The sequence below is a fragment of the Phyllobates terribilis genome, unplaced genomic scaffold (assembly GCF_046119375.1).
Source record: "Phyllobates terribilis strain yellow unplaced genomic scaffold, ASM4611937v1 Scaffold_3__8_contigs__length_932513732, whole genome shotgun sequence".
NCBI lineage: Eukaryota > Metazoa > Chordata > Amphibia > Anura > Dendrobatidae > Phyllobates > Phyllobates terribilis.
This window is the reverse complement of record NW_027362763.1, coordinates 189,421,149-189,439,561: the sequence shown is the minus strand read 5'-3', so window position 1 is coordinate 189,439,561 and position 18,413 is coordinate 189,421,149. Positions and strand designations below refer to the sequence as shown.

At 52.5% G+C, this 18,413-nt stretch overlaps 1 protein-coding gene across 1 annotated transcript in view; it reads right to left on the bottom strand.

Moving 5' to 3' along the window:
• TFDP2 (transcription factor Dp-2) overlaps window positions 1-787 on the bottom strand; it is a 78,166-nt gene extending 77,379 nt beyond the window's left edge. The window contains exon 1 of the mRNA XM_073674382.1: window positions 587-787. The gene's annotated coding sequence lies outside the window, so the exon portion shown is untranslated. The remainder of the gene's footprint in view (window positions 1-586) is intronic.
• Between the last annotated feature and the right edge of the window lie 17,626 nt (window positions 788-18,413).

Below are 18,413 nucleotides of genomic sequence, written 5' to 3'. Positions count from 1 at the left end.
TATAGCCAGGCCATCTCCATGATCACTGACACATGAGCTTCACCCGGCTGCACACATGCAACATGCACAGCCCAGGCCATGCTGTCACAGGCGCAGCCGCTGCAGAACCTCATGCAATGCTCACACTCACCACCACTGGGATGCTTAGAAGTTTTATAAACTATGGTGCATAGGTAAATCCCCCCCCCCCCCCCCCCCAGCATATGATCCCAGCCCCCCCCCCCCCCCCCCCAGCACAGTGTGGAGAACTTCTCTAGCCACACACACAATGTAGCCCCCCAGTAACCCAATTACAGTCAGCAGCCCCCCAACATGGCCAGGGATAATGGCTTCCTGCACAGTCATGTTTACATAGAAGCCCAAGCAACTACCCCCAGCAGACAGCAGTGCACATGGAAGGAGCCTGCAATGGGGAAAGAGTGAATTCATGAAATATTTAGGAAATATAAAGCAGAGAATCCCCCTTCCCCCTTCTCCAGAGCATGCTGCAGGAAACTAGTGCATTGTGCTGCCTCCCAGGCTGGAAGGGGCAGCTGGGGAGCCTAGGTGCTGTGTGGTGCAGGGGAGCCGTCACTTGCACACTTACCTGCACACAGGACACGACTGCTCACTATTCTCAGCTCACTACTGGAGCCACTCTTTGTTACCATACCCTGAAAACTTGAAAATGAGGCAGGCGTGAGCAGTCGAGTGCCGAGCGCATCCAACGCAGCAGCAGTCACAGAGCAGGGCTGGCTGGATGGCAGCTGCAATACATTCCAGGCGGCAGTGCACTGAGGACGCTGTGTGTGGAGGAGGCTTACCTCATGCTCACCACACTCGGCTTGTCTGGTCCCTCTGCTGTTACAGGCAGGGATACGACCTCACTCGCATATGGGGGAAAGCTTCTGCATCACTGCTCACACTGTATGACTGGTAATGGGGATCACCCCCAACACCAGGCCAAGAAAGATTTACAACTTCCAGAAAAATATGAAAAATTAATAACCAATTAAACATAAAACTTTGATTTTTCACACTTTTTTCTGTTCCACTAATTAAAAAGTAAATGCCCCCATACAGATCAGACTGAAGTCGGCCGATATCGTGGATCCAACGCTGGATTTCTAATGGTCGGTCTTTTCGTTCTGGGGGAGTCCAGAGCTCCTGTGTATGGAGGAACTGGGGGAGATCGCTGTCAGGGGGGACGCTTGAATGTTTGTATAGGGGCTTAATCGAGACAGCGCCATTGTTCAAATAGATCATTGTGTCACCATAGTAGCAACAATTATCTCACCCAGATTTACAGGTAGTCACTCTGTTTTCACCGCGCTCACCGGTCACCCGGTGAGATCTAGTTATCTGCCTGACTGGAATTGGATAAAAGTGATAATAATTCATGATAAAGCTGCAAAACTTTACAGACCCTGCACTACACATGGCGGGCTGAGAGAGACCCCGTACTACACATGGAGGGCAGTTAGAGACCCCGTTCTACACATGGAGGGCAGGTAGAGACCCCTCACTACACATGGAGGACAGGTAGAGAGTGACAGACCCCACACTACACATGGAGGACAGGTAGAGAGTGACAGACCCCGCACTACACATGGAGGACAGGTAGAGAGTGACAGACCCCGCAATACACATGGAGGGCAGGTAGAGAGTGACAGACCCTGCACTACATATGGAGGACAGGTCGAGAGTGACAGACCCCGCACTACACATGAAGGGCAGGTAGAGAGTGACAGACCCCGCAATACACATGGAGGACAGGTAGAGAGTGACAGACCCCGCACTACACATGAAGGGCAGGTAGAGAGTGACAGACCCCGCACTACACATGAAGGGCAGGTAGAGAGTGACAGACCCCGCAATACACATGGAGGACAGGTAGAGAGTGACAGACCCCACACTACACATGAAGGGCAGATAGAGAGTGACAGACCCCGCAATACACATGGAGGACAGGTAGAGAGTGACAGACCCCGCACTACACATGGAGGGCAGGTAGAGAGTGACAGACCCTGCACTACATATGGAGGACAGGTCGAGAGTGACAGACCCCACACTACACATGGAGGACAGGTAGAGGATGACAGACCCCACGCTACACATGGAGGACAGGTAGAGAGTAACAAACTCCACACTACACATGGAGGAGAGGTAGAGAGTGACAGACCCTGCACTACATATGGAGGAGAGGTAGAGAGTGACAGACCCTGCACTACATATGGAGGACAGGTAGAGAGTGACAGACCCCACACTACACATGGAGGGAAGGTAGAGAGTGACAGACCCCACACTACACATGGAGGGAAGGTAGAGATTGACAGACCCCACACTACACATGGAGGGAAGGTAGAGAGTGACAGACCCCACACTACACATGGAGGGAAGGTAGAGAGTGATAGACCCCACACTACACATGGAGGACTGGTAGAGAGTGACAGAACCCACACTACACATGGAGGACAGGTAGAGAGTGACAGACCCCACACTACACATGGAGGGCAGGTAGAGAGTGACAGGCCGCGCACTACACATGGAGGACAGGTAGAGAGTGACAGACCCCGTACTACACATGGCGAGCAGATAGAGATCCCGTACTACACATGGAGGGCATGTAGAGACCCATCACTGCACATGGAGGGCAGGTAGAGAGTGACAGGCCCCGCACTACACATGGAGGACTGGTAGAGAGTGACAGAACCCACACTACACATGGAGGGCAGGTAGAGAGTGACAGACCTCGCACTACACATGGAGGACTGGTAGAGAGTGACAGAACCCACACTACACATGGAGGGCAGGTAGAGAGTGACAGACCCCACACTACACATGGAAGACAGGTAGAGAGTGACAGACCCTGCACTACATATGGAGGACAGTTCGAGAGTGACAGACCCCACACTACACATGGAGGACAGGTAGAGAATGACAGACCCCACGCTAGACATGGAGGACAGGTAGAGAGTGACAGACCCCACACTACACATGGAGGACTGGTAGAGAGTGACAGAACCCACACTACACATGGAGGGAAGGTAGAGAGTGACAGACCCCACACTACACATGGAGGGCAGGTAGAGAGTGACAGGCACCGCACTACACATGGAGGACAGGTAGAGAGTGACAGACCCCGTACTACACATGGCGAGCAGATAGAGACCCCGTACTACACATGGAGGGCAGGTAGAGAGTGACAGACCCTGCACTACATATGGAGGATAGGTAGAGAGTGACAGACCTCACACTACACATGGAGGACTGGTAGAGAGTGACAGAACCCACACTACACATGGAGGGCAGGTAGAGAGTGACAGACCCTGCACTACATATGGAGGACAGGTAGAGAGTGACAGACCCCACACTACACATGGAGGACAGGTAGAGAGTGACAGATCCCACACTACACATGGGGGGCAGGTTGAGAGTGACAGACCCCACACTACACATGGAGGGTAGATAGAGACTGATAGATCCCGCACTACACATGGAGGACAGGTAGAGAGTGACAGAACCCACACTACACATGGAGGGCAGGTAGAGGGTGACAGACCCCACACTACACATGGAGGACAGGTAGAGAGTGACAGACCCTGCACTACATATGGAGGGCAGGTCGAGAGTGACAGACCCCACACTACACATGGAGGGAAGGTAGAGAGTGACAGACCCCACACTACACATGGAGGGAAGGTAGAGAGTGACAGACCCCACACTACACATGGAGGGAAGGTAGAGAGTGACAGACCCGACACTACACATGGAGGGAAGGTAGAGAGTGACAGACCCCACACTACACATGGAGGACTGGTAGAGAGTGACAGAACCCACACTACACATGGAGGGAAGGTAGAGAGTGACAGACCCCACACTACACATGGAGGGCAGGTAGAGAGTGACAGGCCCCGCACTACACATGGAGGACAGGTAGAGAGTGACAGACCCCGTACTACACATGGCGAGCAGATAGAGACCCCGTACTACACATGGAGGGCATGTAGAGACCCATCACTACACATGGAGGGCAGGTACAGAGTGACAGGCCCCGCACTACACTTGGAAGACTGGTAGAGAGTGACAGAACCCACACTACACATGGAGGGCAGGTAGAGAGTGACAGACCTCGCACTACACATGGAGGACTGGTAGAGAGTGAAAGAACCCACACTACACATGGAGGGCAGGTAGAGAGTGACAGACCCCACACTACACATGGAGGACAGGTAGAGAGTGACAGACCCTGCACTACATATGGAGGACAGGTCGAGAGTGACAGACCCCACACTACACATGGAGGACAGGTAGAGAATGACAGACCCCACGCTAGACATGGAGGACAGGTAGAGAGTGACAGATCCCACACTACATATGGAGGACAGGTAGAGAGTGACAGAACCCACACTACACATGGAGGGAAGGTAGAGAGTGACAGACCCCACACTACACATGGAGGGCAGGTAGAGAGTGACAGGCCCCGCACTACACATGGAGGACAGGTAGAGAGTGACAGACCCCGTACTACACATGGCGAGCAGATAGAAACCCCGTACTACACATGGAGGGCAGGTAGAGACCCCTCACTACACATGGAGGACAGGTAGAGAGTGACAGACCCCACACTACACATGGAGGCCAGGTAGAGAGTGACAGACCCTGCACTACATATGGAGGATAGGTAGAGAGTGACAGACCTCACACTACACATGGAGGACTGGTAGAGAGTGACAGAACCCACACTACACATGGAGGGCAGGTAGAGAGTGACAGACCACACACTACACATGGAGGACAGGTAGAGAGTGACAGACCCCGCACTACATATGGAGGACAGGTCGAGAGTGACAGACCCCACACTACACATGGAGGACAGGTAGAGAATGACAGACCCCACGCTACACATGGAGGGCAGGTAGAGAGTGACAGACCCCACACTACACATGGAGGACAGGTAGAGAGTGACAGACCCTGCACTACATATGGAGGACAGATAGAGAGTGACAGACCCCACACTACACATGGAGGACAGGTAGAGAGTGACAGACCCCTCATTACACATGGTGGACAGATAGAGATTGACAGACCCAACACTACACATGGAGGACAGGTAAATGTTACACGCACGCCGCTAGGTTCAGATAGGGGCGAGACAGGTTTCATGAATTCTTTGGAATCCTGGGGGGAACCGTTACTCAGGGCGACCATAGACCATGTGCTGCAGCTTCTCTCAGGCACACAGGGGTATTGACCCTCAGCACAGACACGTAGGTTGTTTCACTTGCTGATCAGACACACTTGACAAGAGTCCTCATAAACGGTAGAACAGTAGCATTTAATAAGAAGCTGCACAGCCAGTGCAAGTTAAGTCTTATGAGCAACAGGCTCCAGTGATAAACTGTACAGTTTTCTTAGCAGAATAACAGTTCACAGTCTTCCCAGTAGTACAGGACAGCACAGTTCTAATGCAAAGGCACATTAATGAACACAGCATTCTTCACAGCACAGTGAGATGGAGGAGGGGGGAGGGTTTGCTGAGGGAGATGATCCCTGTGACACCATTTCTTACAGTCCTTATCTTTCTGCTTGACAATACTCTGCACTGCTAGTTAAGGAACTCTACCTGACCTGTGCTTAGCTTCACTCCTAACTTGAATCCTTTTCACTTGCAGGGGCGCTTCTGTCAGATGCAGAACACACACACCACCTTTCTCTTTGGCTCCAGCCAGACAGTAAACAACTTCCTCAAAATCCCCCTAGGGCTCTGCTAAAACACTCCCCTTTTCCTGTGACTGTGTTAACCCCTCTAGTTGCTGGATGCTTCTGGAGCACAACACTTCCTGTCTCATGTGCTTGTGTTACTTCTAATAGTTGCTGAATGCTTTTAAAGCAACAGCACTACTTGTGACTGTCACACTCTGCAACAGCACTACTTCTGCATGTCACATAAAGAGTGACAGACCCCGCACTACACATGGAGGGCAGGTAGAGAGTGACTGACCCCTCACTACACATAGAAGGCAAGTAAAGAGTGACAGACCCCGCACTACACATGGAGGACAGGTAGAGAGTGACAGACCCCACACTACAAATGGAGGATAGGTAGGGAGTGACAGACCCCACACTACACATGGAGGGCAGGTAGAGAGTGACAGACCCCACACTACAAAGGGAGGGCAGATAGAGCGTGACAGACCCCTCACTACGCATGAAGGACAGGTAGAGCATGACAGACCCCACACTACACATGGAGGACAGGTAGAGAGTGACAGACCCCACACTACACATGGAGGACAGGTAGAGAGTGACAGACCCCAGACTACATATGGAGGACAGGTAGAGAATGACAGACCCCGCACTACACCTGGAGGGCAGGTAGAGAGTGACAGACCCCACACTACACATGGAGGGCAAGTAGAGAGTGACAGACCCCTCACTACACATGCAGAACAGGTAGAGAGTGACAGACCCCACACTACACATGGAGGGCAGGTAGAGTGTGACAGACCCCTCAGTATACTTGATGGACAGGTAGAGAGTGACAGACCCCACACTAAACATTGAGGGCAGGCAGAGAATGACAGACCCGCACTACACATGGAGGGTAAATAGAGAGTGACAGACCCCACACTACACATGGAGGACAGGTAGAGAGTGACAGACCCCGCACTACACATGGAGGACAGGTAGAGTGTGACAGACCCCGCACTACACATGGAGGACAGGTAGAGAGTGACAGACTCCGCACTACACATGGAGGACAGGTAGAAAGTGACAGATCCCGCACTACACATGGAGGACAGGTAGAGACTGACAGACCCCACACTACACATGGAGAACAGGTAGAAAGTGACAGACCCCGCGCTACACATGGAGGACAGGTAGAGAGTGACAGACCCCGCACTACACATGGAGGACAGGTAGAGAGTGACAGACCCCACACTACACATGAAGGACAGGTAGAGTGACAGACCCCACACTACACATGAAGGACAGGTAGAGAGTGACAGACCCCACACTACACATGGAGGACAGGTAGAGAGTGACAGACCCCTCACTACACATGGAGGACAGGTAGAGAGTGACAGACCCTGCAGTACACATGGAGGACAGGTAGAGAGTGACAGACCCTGCAGTACACATTGAGGACAGTTAGAGAGCGACAGACCCTTCACTACACATGGAATGTGGACGAAAGTATACAAATCGCATATTTGTGGTCACATGACTGCTCTCTCCCTGCGCTGGAGAAACCTCACTGTGCGCGCGATGTGAGGATTCACACGTCTGCAGCAACATAGAGTGACTACAGACCTGTAGCTTAAGACCAGACAACCCCTTTAAGGGGTATATGGCAGATATAATGGCCATCGCTCCGATCTGTAGGAGTCTAATTGGCAGCCATCTTGATTGTCATAATGCAAAGGTATTGGGATGAGCTTTCTATGGCACAAACATTGTTTTATTCCATCAAGTTATTTTTGGAATACCCTTTGAGGCTAATAGTAATGGTTGTTGTGTTCTTTGCTTACCTATAAACAGAAGGTTCTAGTGCTTCATATTCTGACTCAGGACTGGGGTGCAAAACTCGTAAACATCGAAGATAATCTGGATTTTAACTTAATGGAATAAAGATTTTCAATTTTTTTTTTACTTTTTCGGACAAGTGCTGTGGAGAGATAAGAATAAAGATATAACTATGCTTATATATATATAGGTCCATCCGGTATGTGTCACGCACAGTGTAGGAAAGACTAAGTGCGACACAAAGATATGAGGGGAAGGGAGCCCAGAAACTAGGGAAAGGGGGAGTGGAGACTCCTAGGCTGATGTAATATCACCCTGTCTCCCCTACAGTCCCTACACTGGTTCCTCACCAATCGCAGAACAGGAAACCTAAGCCCTGTAAATCCCTAGAGCTAGGCCCTGGATAGGGAAGGGGGGTGAGCACTGGTCAGTTCCCACTATAAACTAAAGACAACAAGGGAGACAAACACAGGGGGAAGAAACTTAGCTTGAGCAGACTTCAGAGAGATTACACCAATAGCTCCAAGTCTTCACAAGGGAACTGTCACGCCAGGTATGGGAAAGACTTAGTGCAACACAGAGGGAAAGGGAACCCAGACACTAGGGAAAGGGGGAAGTGGAGACCTCCTAGTCTAGTCTAGTGTCACCCTTTCTAAACTATCGTCGCTATATTGCCTCTTCAGCAATCGCCGCACGCGTGCCTCGCCATGTCTTTCCCTGGAGCATGGCTAAGGCTAGGGATGGGAGGAGATGAGCACTAGTTGATCTCCAATAAACTCTATAGACAACAAGGGTAGACAGTCAGGGGGAGAATAATTAGCTTTATACGACTCCAGACAAATGCAAACTCGGCCTCAAGCTCCAGAGAGGACGAAGTACTTCTCTTGCTAAGCCTTCACAAGTAGAAATTAATATAGCTGGCACATCCCTCTCAGACACACCAGGTATATAAACAACCAGGCCAGAGAGCTAATTACCAGAGGGAGGTAGCCACTAGGTCCTAGAGACAGCCTCTCATCTAAGAAGATGTCAAAGGTAGAGATCTCCTGGAACCAACTGCAGGGCGACTGTCTGTCATCTCTTATACACCCGTGACAGTAACCCCCCCTCTACGAGTAGCCTCCGGACACTCTAGACCAGGGGTCTCAAACACGCGGCCCGCGGGCCGCATGCGGCCCCTGAGGCTGCTTTATGCGGCCCGCAGGCACAGACCCCTTGATGATCCCGACCAGGTCCAGGAGGAGCCGCCGACAGCAGCGCTGCATTGCCGCACAGAGACTGTTTCCCAGCACTGCATTTCCAATGCCAGCCGCCGGCCAATCAGAGGCCAGCAGCTGATATCTGCGTGTCGGCGCAGCGAGTATGACGTCATTGCCATATGCAGATGTCAGCTGCTGGCCTCTGATTGGCCGGCGGCTGACATTGAAAATGCTGTGCTGGGAGACAGTCTCTGTGCGGCAATGCAGCGCTGCTGTCGGCGGCTCCTCCTGGACCAGGTCGGGATCGTCAAGGGGTCTGACTCTGTGGTGCCTGCGGGCCACATCTGCAGGAAGGCCGCTGAGGGAATGGAGGACAGGTGAGAATCATCTTTTTTTTTTTTTTATGTGTGTGAAGAACAGCACAGGGGGCACATAGCCACAAGAGGGGACCTGGATGGGGCACATAGCCACAGGATGGGGACCTGGATGGGGCACATAGCCACAGGATGGGGACCTGGATGGGGCACATAGCCACAAGAGGGGACCTGGATGGGGCACAGAGCCACAGGATGGGGACCTGGATGGGGCACATAGCCACAAGAGGGGACCTGGATGGGGTACATAGCCACAAGAGGGGACCTGGATGGGACACATAGCCACAAGAGGGGACCTGGATGGGGCACATAGCCTCAAGATGGGGACCTGGATGGGGCACATAGCCACAAGAGGGGACCTGGATGGGGCACATAGCCACAGGATGGGGACCTGGATGGGGCACATAGCCACAAGAGGGGACCTGGATGGGGCACAGAGCCACAGGATGGGGACCTGGATGGGGCACATAGCCACAAAAGGGGACCTGGATGGGGTACATAGCCACAAGAGGGGACCTGGATGGGACACATAGCCACAAGAGGGGACCTGGATGGGGCACATAGCCTCAAGATGGGGACCTGGATGGGGCACATAGCCACAAGAGGGGACCTGGATGGGGCACATAGCCACAGGATGGGGACCTGGATGGGGCACATAGCCACAAGAGGGGACCTGGATGGGGCACATAGCCACAAGAGGGGACCTGGATGGGGCACATAGCCACAAGAGGGGACCTGGATGGGGCACATAGCCTCAAGATGGGGACCTGGATGGGGCACATAGCCACAGGATGAGGACCTGGATGGGGCACATAGCCACAAGAGGGGACCTGGATGGGGCACATAGCCACAAGAGGGGACCTGGATGGGACACATAGCCACAAGAGGGGACCTGGATGGGGCACATAGCCTCAAGATGGGGACCTGGATGGGGCACATAGCTACAAGAGGGGACCTGGATGGGGCACATAGCCACAGGATGGGGACCTGGATGGGGCACATAGCCACAAGAGGGGACCTGGATGGGGCACATAGCCACAAGAGGGGACCTGGATGGGGCACATAGCCACAAGAGGGGACCTGGATGGGGCACATAGCCTCAAGATGGGGACCTGGATGGGGCACATAGCCACAAGATGGGGACCTGGATGGGGAACATAGCCACAGGATGGGGTCCTGGATGGGGCACATAGCCACAAGATGGGGACCTGGATGGGGCACATAGCCACAAGATGGGGACCTGGATGGGGCACATAGCCACAAGATGGGGATCTGGATGGGGCACATAGCCACAAGATGGAGACCTGGATGGGGCACATAGCCACAAGATGGGGACCTGGATGGGGCACATAGCCACAAGATGGGGACCTGGATGGGGCACATAGCCACAAGATGGGGATCTGGATGGGGCACATAGCCACAAGATGGAGACCTGGATGGGGCACATAGCCACAAGATGGGGACCTGGATGAGGCACATAGCCACAGGATGGGGACCTGGATGGGGCACATTAGTACAAGATGGGGACTTGGATGGGGAACATTACTACAAGATGTTTGCCATTATTGCTATATGATGCTAATTGTAAGACAATATTACTGAATGTGGCCAATTGGGGGAAACAAAATTGTAAAAATCAAAAAAATAAAAATAAAGCATGAAAAAATATTGGGCACTAAAAATGCTGTTTTATATGTAAACTAAAGTAAACACAAAAAAGTGCACGTTTATTATCGCCACATCCATAACGACCCAAGCCATAAAAAAATAAACACGGAAAAAATATTCAAAAGGTGTATACAAAAAAAAATGGTATCACTAAAAATGTCACATTGAACAAAGAATGCGGCCCCCCAAATTCAAATTTTTTCCATGTGCGGCCCATATACCCAGCCGAGTTTGAGACCCCTGCTCTAGACTGAGTTTCTCAGGAAAAGAGGTGTGGAATGAGCGAACCAATCTGGGAGTGTTCACATCTGATGCTGAAAACCACATCCTCTCCTCTGGACCATAGCCTTTCCAGTGCACCAAGTATTGTAGAGAACAACGTTGGAGACAATAATCTACAATCCTCGAAATCTAGAACTCCAGATTACCATCAACCATTACTGGGGGTGGTGGTAGAGGTGAGGGCTCAAGAGGTTCCACATACTTTTTCAGTAAGGACCTGTGGAACACATTGTGGACCTTAAGGGCCTGAGGAAGTTCAAGACGAAACGCTGCTGGGTTAATGACGGCGGTTATTTTATTGGGACCAATAAACCTAGGTCCCAGCTTCCAAGAAGGAACTTTCAATCTTATATTCCTGGTAGACAACCACACAAAGTCATTCACATTCAGGTCCGGACCTGAAAGCGTTTTCTGTCAGCCATACGTTTATACCTGTCTCCCATGATCTTTAAATTACTCAGAACACCCTGCCATACCGAGAAGAGTGACGAAGCAAACCGTTCCTCCTCGGGAACTCCTGAAGCTCCTCCCCCACTAAAGGTACCAAACTGTGGATGATAACCGTATGCACCGAAGAACAGTGACCTGCCAGTGGATTCTTGCCGATGATTATTAATGGCAAATTCTGCCAGCGGTAAGTAAGGTACCCAATCCTCGTGATTTTTATAGACGAAACACCAGAGGTAGATCTCCAAGTTCTGATTGACACGCTTGGTCTGACCATTCGACTGAGGGTGGAAGTCAGAGAAAAAGGACAGCTGCACCCCAAGTCGAGAACAGAATGCCTTCCCGAGCTTGGAAAGAAACTGGGTCCCCCAATCTGACACCACATCGGAGGGAACTTTGTGAAGCTTCACAATCTCATTTATAAACAACTGAGCAAGTGTCTTGGTATTTGGAAGTGCAGGCAATGCGACGAAGTGAACCATTTTACTGAACCTATCTACTACCACCAAAACCATTGTTTTGCCTGCAGAATCCGGTAGGTCAGTAATAAAATCCATGTGCAAGTGTGTCCATGGCCTACTAGGTAAAGGTAGCGGAAGAAGAGTACCAGACGGACGGGTATGCGAAAACTTAGAACGCACAAATGTGTCACCCTGGCCTGGATGCCACAAAATGTAATAAAGCTGTGTCTGAGAGCAAGGGGGAGGTTCTCTAGTCAGGGGAACATTAGCATGTGACTCGCCCCCTGGGCCGTGGGGAACTCGGATCCGGGCAATAGGGGGAACGATGGGAGTAGTAGTGGCAACCCGGTTCCGTGGCTCAGGGTGGTCAGGCCAGTGGTAGTCCGTTACGTGTTGTTGATTATGTCCGACTACGCCACCCGTGGATTTGCGGTCATTAGGAACCGCCGCTGCAAGGCAGACCGCTGGGGCTGATGATATGTGCAGCTGGGATGGTGTGACTCCCCACGGGAAGAGTGCGGCCCCAGGGCAGTGTAGTGGATGGTGGGAGTGATGGTGGTGAGAGTCCCAGTACCGGTAGTGCTGGAGGCGTGAAGGAGCACACAGACAATAGGTTGCAGTCCAGGGTCTTTACTGAAACAGGTAAACTGACCCATAAACAGTCCCAGCTAGGAGGGGACCTGGATGTCTGAGAGCAACGGGGAAATTGGCCCTGGTCAGGGTGAGGGTGTAGGCCTACCGTGCTTTCTGCGCTCCTTCTGGCTATCTCCTCGTTATAGGGTAACAGCCCACGTTTCCGAGCTTTCCGTGTATTCTCGCCTGTATGGCCTGCGACGTGGGTTCCTTTCTGCTCCCAGCCTGGTACGGCTTTACTGGTCCCTTCGGTTGTGGCAGGGCCTCCAGGCTTCTTAGGCCAAGGAATATACAGTCCCTTGCGGACTGGTTCTCTGCTGGGGGATGTGGAATCCTTCCAGCCTCAGACACCAAAGTCTGGTAAGGTCAGTCTCTGATTTGCCAAGACAGGCTCTCTTCGCCTCTCGTCTCTGGCTGGTGGCTATCCTACTGCCACACTTCCTCTTAGGTGCAATCAACTTTCTGTCCCTGCTCCACTCTGGGACACGTCTCAATGCTGAGACAGGCCATCCAGTTCTCTCTAACCCTGCCCCCAGCACCAGCTTTTATAGGGGCAGCCTGCTCCTCCTACTGGCCTGAGACAGGAGGCATTGCATGCTAATGTTCCCCTGACTAGAGAACCTCCCCCTTGCTCTCAGACACAGCTTTAATTACACTTGTGGCATCCAGGCCAGGGTGACACATTCCCCCCTAGTAAAATTTAGTACTCCGGGACTAAACAGTAACAAGAACAATATGCATGACCATAAAACATTAGTATACAAGCGATGCACAGATTGAGTTCTTAAGGTCACAGTGTGGCCTGTGACCGGGTGTCCATATCACCAACACAACGGGGAGCCTTAACCAGGTGGGGGTCTGTCCTACCCCAAGTCCTTCACAGTCTTAGTTCATTCCTGGGTTAGGCTCCGAACGCAGTCCATACAAGGTCCTGGTTATAAAAAGTCCATAACCTGTGAGTCCTTACGGTAACTGCAAGAAACTGAAACACAGAATTTACCAAACATGCATGTAACTTTGGCAAACATCTCAACATTTGGCAACAGGGTTATTTAAAATTTTAGTACGCTCTATATTCTCCAGCGAGTGGATATCTGCCCCTTTGTGCTCCTGGTTGACCTACGTAGCCCACTGTCTGGTGGTGGACCAACCTGGCTTTCCCCACTAGCGTTAGGGGTACAGCTACCAGCTGGGTGTACAGGTAGGGCAGGCAGCTGTCTGCGGGTTCTTTGGCTTACCGCAGGCATGGCAGGCTCACTGTCAGCAGAGGGTTGACTCTCCTGGGCTGCTGGTACAGGCTCTTCTGCCTCTGGAACCGCTTGCTCCTCTTCACCTTCCGGATCTGGTGTTGGTTGTTGCTGTGCCGGTTGCAGGAAATGCAGGACAGGTACCACTATGGCATCATTTATGCGAGTCCAGGACTGAGGGAACTCTCCGAGAACGGTGCTGATCATTTCTTCCTTGTCCTCTGCGGGTTCAAGGTCACTCTGATCTTCTTCTGCACTGCGGAGTTGCTCGGGGCATCTTTTGAGGTGGTCTCTGGAGACGACACTAATGGTTTCTCCTCCGTCCTTGGTGATTACGCACACCTTTGGGTTGTCGTGGTCAGACTGCAGTACGGTGTAGGGTTCCCTTTCCCACTGGTCGTCCAACTTGTGAAGCCTTCTTTTTCACTTTAGGACTTGCTCACCAGGTTCTAGGGGACCAGCAGGGGCGTGTTGGTTGAAGAGTTTTTCTTGCCTCTCTCTCACCTGGGTCAGGCTCTTCTCCACACTCTCCTGTACCTTCTTGAACTGCAGTTGCCTTTCCGTATCCCAGTCCGCATCCGGGGAGGTGTCCTCAGGTATTAGGACTCCCATCTCCAGGTCTACGGGCAGCTTACCTGGTCTAGCTCGCATCAGGTAAGCCGGGGTGCAGTTTGTAGCATTCACCGGGATATTGTTGTATAGGTCTATCAGGACCGGCAGTTTTTCTGGCCACAGGCTGCGTTCCTCCAGGGGCAACGTCTTTAGGAGATCAATGACTATGTTGTTCATCTTCTCACACATCCCGTTGGTTTGGGGGTGGTAAGGCGTTGTACGAATCTTCTTACAGCCATAGAGGTTGCAGAACTCCTGGAAGATTTCAGCCTCGAACGCTGGACCCTGGTCTGTCAGGACCTGCTCCGGATACCCGTGTGGGCGGCAGAAATATTGCTGGAAGGCTCTGGCCGCTGTTTGGGCTGTCAAGTCTTTTACCGGGACCACCACGAGAAAACGGGAATAGTGGTCCACGATTGTCAGGGCATAGATGTATCCAGACCGGCTTGGAGCCAATTTGACGTGGTCCAGAGCTACCAGCTCAAGAGGCTGCGTGGTGACGATGGGCCTCAAGGGTGTCTTCTGGCTGGTGCGGTCCTTCCTCCTCAGGTGACAAGGGCCACAGTCTCTGCACCACTTTTCTACAGCTCCTCTCATGCCGACCCAAAAGAACCTTCCTCTTAGCAGGAACTCCAATTTCTTCCAACCGAAGTGTCCCGCTCTGTCATGGTAAGCCCCCAGGACCATGGCTGCATCCCGTCTTGGGACCACGACTTGCCAGGTCAGCTCGTGCGTCCGGTGGTTAACAATCCTTCTGCACAACTTGCCTTCGTAGACGAACAGCTTGCTCTTCTCCTTCCATAGCTGCTTGGCTTCCTCTGGGGCATCTGGATCTAAGCGGGCGTCTTCCCGGGTCAGCAGATCTTTCACCAGGCGGACTGCAGGGTCACTATCTTGGGTCTCGGCCCAGCTGTGGTGAGGTAGGGGATTGATCATCACAGTTGTTAGATCCTCCTCCTTCACGCGGTGAGAGTGTTGAGCGGCTCCATACCGGTGAAACGCGGGGAGTTCTACCTCCTCCAGCTCTTCTGGGTCTTCGTCACCCTCAGGTAAGTGAGGCATTCTTGATAGGGCGTCCGCGTTGGCATTGGTTTTGCCGGCCCGGTACTTGATCACGAAGTCATAGTTGGAGAGACGGGCCATCCACTGCTGTTCTAGGGCACCCAGTCTTGCATTGTCCAGGTGTATCAACGGGTTGTTGTCCGTGTACACGGTGAACTTTGCGGAGGCCAGGTAATGCTTGAAGCGTTCCGTCACGGCCCACACCACCGCCAAGAATTCTAGCTTGAAGGAGCTGTAATTCTCCGGGTTCCTCTCGGTGGGCCTCAGCTTCCGGCTGGCGTATGCGATCACCCGTTCTCTGCCCTGTTGGTTTTGGGACAGTACAGCTCCCAGTCCCACATTACTGGCGTCTGTGTGGAGAATGAAAGGCTGGCCATAATAAGGGTAGGCCAGGATCTCATCCCCCGTGAGGGCCATCTTTAGCTGGCGGAAGGACTCCTCTTCCGGTTTATCCCACTTGAAGGGCGGCTTTTGGCTCCTGGACTTAGACTGTCCGATCAGGAGGTCCTGCATAGGAGCTGCCATCTTAGTGAACCCGGGGATGAACCTTCGGTAGTAGCCTACCAACCCGAGAAACTGTCTCACCTCTTTGATGTTCGAGGGGCTTGGCCAGCTCTTGATTGCCGTGACCTTGTCAGGGTCGGGGGCCACTCCTTCCGCGCTTACCACGTGCCCTAGGTACTGGACCTTTGGTTTCTGCAGGTGACACTTCGATGGTTTCACCTTCAGGCCATAGCCTGCCAGGGCTTCGAACACCTCAGCCAGGTGCTTGAGATGGTCCTCGTAGGTCTTCGAATAGACGATCACGTCGTCCAGGTAAAGGAGGACCGTCTCGAAGTTTCGGTGCCCTAGACAGCATTCCATCAGCCGCTGGAAGGTCCCTGGTGCGTTGCAGAGCCCGAAAGGCATACAGTTGAACTCGCTCAGTCCCATCGGGGTGGTGAAGGCAGTCTTCTCCTTGTCAGCCTCTGCCACAGGAACCTGCCAGTACCCGCTATTAAGGTCCAAAGTAGAAAAGAAGTTAGCTGATTTTAGTGCGGCTAAAGACTCCTCTATTCTAGGCAGCGGATATGCGTCTTTGTGGGTGATACGGTTGATTTGTCTATAGTCCACGCACATTCTCATGGTGCCGTCTTTCTTTTTGACCAGAACCAAAGGGGCTGCCCAGGGGCTACAGCTGTCTCTAATAACCCCAGCTTCTTTCATCTCTCTTAGCATGCCCTTTGCGTTCTGATAATGTGCAGGGGGTACAGGTCTTTTATTGGTGGGTGGCTCCCTGTGGGGATATGGTGTTCTATCCCTTTAACTCTGCCGAAGTCTAGCGGGTGCTTACTAAAAATTCTCTCGTACTCCTGGACCACCCGGTAGACTCCTTGTTTTTGGTGCAGGGGAGTGGAGTCAGCACCCACATGGAGTTTCTGTCACCAGTCCTCCTTTTGTTTCTGGGAGCCATTACCGTCCGCCTGAGGAGATGGAGGCAAGGGTTCCACGGCCCTGATAGCTTTGTGTTCGACAACAAACAGTTTGGCGAGTGTAGCGTACCTGGGTAAGTGTACTTCCCTCTCCCCAATGTTGAGGATGCGGACGGGCACCCTCCCATGACGGACATCAACCACCCCCCGAGCTGTCAAAATGGTGGGCCTGCTGTCCGAGTACACGGGTTCTACCATGGCTTGGTAGTCTCTACCTCTCAACCCGATTGCAGTCCGACACCAGATCATCATTTCACTTTTGGGAGGCATGGAAATGGGAATGGGTCACTCAGTCTTACGCTACCGATCTCACCACCAGACAGTTCTACCTGCTGCCGTCTCATCAGGGCTTTTATCTCCTTGTTGAGGACTCTCTGTTGGCTGGAACTAGCATTCACTGCCACCTGTTGTAGAATTACAATTACCTCTGAAAGACAATTTTCAATTACATTAGTACCCACAGTTATTTTAGGGTGACTTTCACGACGGTCAATGTCCACAATAATTACTCCCTGTGCCGGCAGTTCAACTTTACCAATTTTAATGGTCATCTCCTTGAACCCCATCTGCGGCACGGGTAAGCCATTACTGGCGATGATGCTCAAGTTACTGTCTGGCAGTAGGAGAGCCACCAGCCAGAGACGAGAGGCGAAGAGAGCCTGTCTTGGCAAATCAGAGACTGACCTTACCAGACTTTGGTGTCTGAGGCTGGGAGGATTCCACATTCTCCAGCAGATAACCAGTCCGCAGGGGACTGTATATTCCTTGGCCTAAGAAGCCTGAAGGCCCTGCCACAACAGAAGGGACCAGCAAAGCCGTACAAGGCTGGGAGCAGAAAGGAACCCACGTCGCAGGTCATACAGGCGAGAATACACGGAAAGCTCGGAAACGTGGGCTGTTACCCTATAACGAGGAGATAGCCAGAAGGAGCGCAGAAAGCACGGTAGGCCTACACCCTCACCATGACCAGGGCCAATTTCCCCGTTGCTCTCAGACATCCAGGTCCCCTCCTAGCTGGGACTGTTTATGGGTCAGTTTACCTGTTTCAGTAAAGACCCTGGACTGCAACCTATTGTCTGTGTGCTCCTTCGCGCCTCCAGCACTACCGGTACTGGGACTCTCACTACCATCACTCCCACCATCCACTACACTGCCCTGGGGCCGTACTCTTCCCATGGGGAGTCACACCATCCCAGCTGCATACATCATCAGCCCCAGCGGTCTGCCTTGCAGCGGCGGTTCCTAATGACCGCAAATCCATGGGTGGCATAGTCGGACATAATCATCAGCACATAACGGACTACCCCTGGCCTGACCAACCTGAGCCACGGAACCGGGTTGCCACTACTACTCCCATCGTTCCCCTACTGCCCGGATCCGAGTGCCCCACGGCCCAGGGGGCGAGTCAGCTTTGGCGTAGTCGGCAGGATTGAAACCAACCCGCCAC